The 6,439-nt window shown below is 36.2% G+C and overlaps 1 long non-coding RNA gene across 1 annotated transcript in view; it reads left to right on the top strand.

Moving 5' to 3' along the window:
• Window positions 1–619: 619 nt before the first annotated feature.
• The window catches only part of LOC107744657 (uncharacterized), a 22,059-nt gene continuing 16,239 nt past the window's right edge, over window positions 620–6,439 (top strand). The window contains exon 1 of the long non-coding RNA XR_001640507.1: window positions 620–725. This is a non-coding gene — a long non-coding RNA (uncharacterized LOC107744657). The remainder of the gene's footprint in view (window positions 726–6,439) is intronic.

Genomic DNA, 6,439 nt, shown 5'->3' on the forward strand with positions numbered 1-6,439 from the left:
GTTTCACAGACAAGGCTTAAGCCTAGTCCCAGACTGTTTCAACTGAAATAAACTTGCACTGACTGGTCTTAAAATATATCAGTGCCATTGTTTTGTCTGAAGATGTACACCAGTAATGCTTTTTCTAAGACACGTTTATAAAAATGACTTAAATGTCCTAATTGAACTATGGCCTAATCCTGGTTTAGTCTAAGCCCTGTCTGTGAAGCCAGGCCCATATTTATAGATTTTTATTATTATTTTGTATTAGTGAAATACATCCTGCCCTTGTTTTTGTGCGATTGGACATTCATTCATGATTGTTTTAAAGTGTTGTAAAGTGAAGCCCAATCGCCGTCTGCAGAGTCGTGCTTCACTTGAGCTGTAAATTAGGTAATTAGCTGCATAATTGGCCGAATTAAAGCTCCAATCAGTGAAGCTTTTGCTGTCAGAGGTCCTCCAGGTAACTTAAATCAGCTGCCGCTCGAGACTTTTGCATTCATTCAGGAATTTTCATCTCAACTTCCCAATGCATTATATTAATGAGAAAGATGTATAGAATTTGCGGAAAAAATGTGAGGGTTTTTTTTGCTCATGAAACCTTTTTTGGATACAAATTTAATTTAAATTTAATTTCATACTCTGAAGGAAGAGCAGCTTCATTATGGTGTGTTTTCCTCTCAGACACGTCTGTCTGGTGCCTGCTGAGACGAATCAGGTCACCTGTGCTTCAAATCGCTCTTCAGGTCTGCTTCATGTCTGAGTTTGTCCTCTGGAGTATTAGAGACGTGTGCTTTAGTTTCCAGGGTCTTCAGGTTCATGAAAGTGAAATTGTTTTTTTTGTTTTTTTTTTGCATTGATGCAGTCGTTATCAGTGATGAAATGTCCAGACAGAGCACTTTTACATTTTAATTGACGAGGCAATGGATGTACAGACCCTTTCAGTGTGTGTGTGTGAATTAAAGCCCCCCAAGTGTTTTTGGATAAATAATAAATTAATTTTAGTTTATTTTATTTAACCCATGAAACCTTTTTTGGATACAAATTTAATTTAAATTTAATTTGGACGATAGGTATATAAGTAAAAACTATTTTGTGTAGAGAAGTGAAATTTATTAAATAAATTTGTGAAATAAGTAAAAGGTATTATTATTATTATTATTATTAATATTTTACCATAGGTTTGTGAGAAACAGATAAATATCAACATTTCTAAAATTAATGCAAAACTACAACAAAACAATAGATCATTTAATTGCCAAATATAACTAATAACAATTTAGTCATTATATATCAACATATCCAAAGTTAAAAAGTCAGATTAGTTATTGGACGCTCAAACATCAAAATAAGCAGACAAAAGCTGAGCGCACAGTCGTTTGGCGTACTTAGCGTTAGCAAGTAATAGGTAAATGCTGTTTGTAATGTGTTAATATGAAAGTCAGAGTTTAGGAGATTCCTGTATGCTGACAAGCCTGCTAGCTGAATAGAAACAGTATAAAAAAACAGTGGTTAGGGTTAGTTTGACATTAACCACGTTTGGTTTTACAGACGTATCGACTAGCGGTTAGCCACTCAGACCCCACGCGCCCTCCGTTGGGCGCCATGTTCGAGTCTTATCTCTGGCTCTCAGAAAGACCCACTGTCTGTGCGATTAATCGCGCATGTTCGCTCCAGATGGGATGTCATGCTAGTGTTTGTCACCAGCCAGCCGGACCCCTGAAACAATGGCTGTGGTGCTCCTCAGGGGCCCGGTGATGCCCCGAGCGCGGCCCGTGGTGGATTCAGCTGGCGTCCGTACGGAGGGGACCGGAGCCTATCGGCGGGAACAGACGTGTGGGGTATTTCCTGTGGTCCCGAGGACGGACACGTGCTGAGAAAAACCCTTGAAGATGAAGATGGAAGCGGGTCTGACAGTAACGGGTTGACTAGCGGCGTCGTCAGATGTCGGAAATGAAGAGTTCAGCCAAAAATGAACTCGCCTGTTTTTAACCTGTATGCTTGTGTTTTGTTGTTTGGTAGAACACGAAATAAGACATTTCTGTGCAGTTTTATCATATAATGGACTGTGCAATCAAATCTCGTTCAAAGTGGTGCGTTGCATTTACTTACGACACTCGAGAACCAATAACGTCAAACTTAATGCAATGCTTCAATATATCTGAATGCAGATGCAAATGATTTTTCAGAGCTGTGCAGAGGGAAAAGACTGTCATTGAGGAAAGATTTTTGTCTATAATTGGATTGTTTGAATAAATAATAATTATATAATTAATATTAATTCTAATTAGTATTTTAAAAGATGCAATCTAAAATTTTAAAATGCAATATGCATTAGATTTTTATTATTATTATTATTATTATTAATAGATTTATATTATAAATGTAAAATGTTTAATTGAAATTTTTTGTTGTGTTTTATTATTTCAGATGTAATCTAATATGACAGTATGCATTGCATTTAATAATAATAATAATAATGCATGTTTTCTTTTGTAATTTTAATTTTAGAAGTTTTACATTTTGTATTTATTTTTATTATTTCAGATGTAATTTAAAATAATGATAACATGCATCATATTTTATAATAATAATATTGCTTTTTATAATTTTAGATTTTTTTTAGAAATGTTACATTTTGTATGTTCTGTTATTTCTGATGTAATCTAAAATGACGATAACAGCAGCATATGCATTTTATTTTATAATACGATAATAATATTTAATAATAATATAATGTATATGTTGCTATATGTTGTAAGTTTACATCAATTTTAGAAGTTTAAAATTCTTTGTTCCACCATTATTATTATTTCAGATGTAATCTAAAACGATAATGAAAACAACATATGCATCATATTTCAGAATGATGTATATGCCGCTTTTGTAATTTTATATTAATTTTAAAAGTTTTAAATTTGTGTGTTTCCATTATTATTGCTGTTGCTGTCATTTTCTTTGAACTATTATTATAAACACACATAATATTTTTAATAAATAAAATGTAATGCATATTGATTTAGTATTTTTTTTTTTGATAATTTGTTTAAATATTTAAATTGTATATTCCTTGCACAAATTATTATTATAAAATATAATGCATATTACGTTGTTTTTGTTTATTTTTGGATTGTTTAAATTTCAAAATTCTTCAGACTTCTTTTCTGGTACTTTTTCTGCACTCCGTGGGTCGAGTTTGCAACGATGTGATGTAACGTGAGTAAATGATTTTACACAAACTATTCCATTTACTTAATCCCCCCAAACCTGCTTGTAGCACCTGGATCACATATTCGGCTCTTCATATCTGCTCTCTGCTATTCTGTTCGATTCCCAGAATATGATTGAAAATGCAGCGATTGAGCAGGTGTCTCCCGAAACCGCTGCTTCTTCTGAATGTACTGGTTAAGTGGCTTTGCCAGGCATGAGAGTGGCAGTTTTCCCATCCTCTCAGGTGTAATGGATAATTCCAAGCCTAACGCTTTTTAATATTGCATTTCCGATATTAAACACTTTGTCAGCTCACTGCCTGGAGGAGAGACACTACTATGACAGATGATACAATTTCCCACTCGTTAAAAATGCAGGAGACTGTGTCTAGAAACGCGAGGTGACGCGGGGACACGTCCCTCTTGCTCCGGCCCGCGTCGTCCATCATTGCAGTCCGGTGTTCAGATTAGGCCGCGTGTGTCCAGATCTGGGATTTGAGCTCTTCGGGTGTGCCTGAGGTCAGCACAAGCAGGACAGGAGTTATTGTTGGACTGCTTCATTGTTTAGACGACCAATAAAAGAGTCCACTTAGCTGGAGGGAGCCGGTCGTCTCGCTAATCAGGTGTGAGCAGCTTCCGCTTTCTCTGTGAGACAATTTTTCACAGCTAGTCACAAAATAGGCGAAGTCACACCTAAAAAGTCTGAAAGTCTTTGCGTTAGAGAACAGAATATCAACTGAAGTGTGTGTTAGTGTTAGCTAACAATTTCTGACTGACTTTTTAAGAAGCTGCTGTTAAAGTGATTTTTGATCAATTTATAAAGCCAATTGACCCTATTTTGATAATTTATTAGTATTATTAATAATTAAAATGCATGCTGCTTTAGTAAATTTAGCTATTATTATTATTATTTCATATTATTATTATAGTTTATTTTTGACAACAAAAACGACACATGCATTCTATTTTATAATAACAAAAATAAATAATAATATTAATAACATTGCAATTGCTTTTGTACTTCTAGACAAATTTTAGAAGTTTTGCATTATGTTCCTTTTTTAGCTTTTCTAAAATTACATTAAAACATGCATTTTATTTTAGAATAATTATAATAAAATATAATGATTCACCCAAGTGGGCAGATGTTTAGCTGGAAAGCTATTAGAGTCTTCATAATAGCATGCTAGCTGAACAACCTACTCTACAGTCCATAATAACTAAAGTATGGTGAACACAATGAAAGCCACTTCGACATTCACCTCTAAGATTGCGTCAAGCATGTGCTTTATATTTTTAGCTACCTGCCCTAGTAATTGCTAGTTATGCAATATGCACACTTTCTTTGAGAACATATATATATATATATATATGTATGTGTGTGTAAAACGAACACGCTCTCTAGCTCCAGAACTGCCGCCTGCCTCCGTATGACACTTCATATGCTTTACCGAAGGTGTCAAAGGTCAACTGACTCATTGATGGAACGACGAGGCCTGCAGCCCGAACCTCCTCTCAGTCCCTTAGATCCTTCTCGACATGTGTATTTTTCTCGACTCCCATGATGCAGAATGTCATCTCCACTTCTGCTCTCTCTGACACGGCGGCGGGAAGCAGTGAGACAGGGAGTCATTAACGCGTCCCTCTCTCCGGCGAGTGTGGACCGGGACACCTGCGTTGTGCCACATGGCCCTACGGTGCTAATTGGTGCAACAGCACGTCATAAATTAGAGGGCAGGGTGAGGGTGTGAAGGACAGATTCAACAGCTCTGGCCTTTCGCGAGGAATTTCACGCCGCATGAACAAGCCAATCACTGGGCAGTACAGACGACTACTCTGAAACAAAAAGTTATGACAGCCCAGACCTCCTCTCAGTCCCTTGGATCCTTCACTACATGTGTGATAGATGGTTGGGTAGTTGGATGCATGGATGTATGGATGATAGATGTTTGAATAGATAAATGGATGGATAGAAGAGTAAATAGATATGTAGAAACATTGATGAATGGATGGATAGACGATTGATGGGTAGATGAATGGATGATGGATAGATAGATGGTAGAAAGATGGGTGGGTGGATGAATGGATGGATGGATGGACGGACTATGTATAGTTGAACGGATGGGTGGATAAATTGATGGGTAGAAAGATGGGTGGGCAGGTGGATGGATGATGGATAGCTGGATGGGTCGATAGATATGTAGAAGAGTAGAAAGAATGATAGAATGATGGATGATAAATAGATTGATGGGTTGATAGAAGGATGGATGGATGGATGGATAGAAAGATGGGTGGGTAGGTAGATGGATGGATAGGTAGATGGAAATATAGATGAAAGGATTCATGGATGGGTAGGTAGATATGTAGATGGGTGTAAAGATGGATGGATAGGCATGTAGGTAGATGGATGAATGGATGTACAGATGGATTGGTAGATATGTAGATGATAGAAACAATGAGAGATGGATGGATGGATAGATGGTAGAAAGATGGGTGGGTAGGTGGATGGATGGATAGAAGAGTAAATAGATATGTGGATGGGTTGAAACATCAGTGGATGGATGGAAGGATGGATATACAATTGATAGATTGGTAGAAAGATTGGTGGATGGACAGAGATGGATATAGATGAATAGATAGATAGATAGATCTAAAGAATGAGACAGACAGAATGATGGATAGAGATAGATATGTGTCTAGATAGATAAACGTCAATGGCAGAAAGAGACTCGTTGGTGTTTTCTGCTCAGAGTCAAGTGATAATCTTCTCTCAGACGGCCTTGTCCTCACTTTTCTCTCTGCCTGGTTTTGAATACTGTGAATCGAGACATATGTGAGTGTAGCAGTACTCAAGGGTCAATCGAGACGCGGCGTCCTCAATCAAACCCACGACCCAGTAACACAGCCAGAGAACAACTTCTAATGCTCTTCACACAACAGTCTCTACAACTACTTTCACCAAGGTTTCCATGCACTGCAGAGGAAAATGTCATGCTAATAATATTTCACCTGATTTAGTAATTCTGTGTGTCAAAAGTTATTATGCTGTAAAGCCACAAGAGACCATGCTGATTTTACCATGCTTAAGACTGCAACAGCAGTATGATAAAACATTATTATAATTAAAAAAAAAATTATAATAAAATGTTTTGTTTATTATTATTATTTATAATAATAATAATAATAATAATAATTATTATTATTATTATTATTATTATAAATAATAATAATAAACAAAACATTTTATTATA

Source organism: Sinocyclocheilus rhinocerous, unplaced genomic scaffold (assembly GCF_001515625.1).
Source record: "Sinocyclocheilus rhinocerous isolate Xijiao unplaced genomic scaffold, SAMN03320098_v1.1 scaffold47, whole genome shotgun sequence".
Taxonomy (NCBI): Eukaryota; Metazoa; Chordata; class Actinopteri; order Cypriniformes; family Cyprinidae; genus Sinocyclocheilus; species Sinocyclocheilus rhinocerous.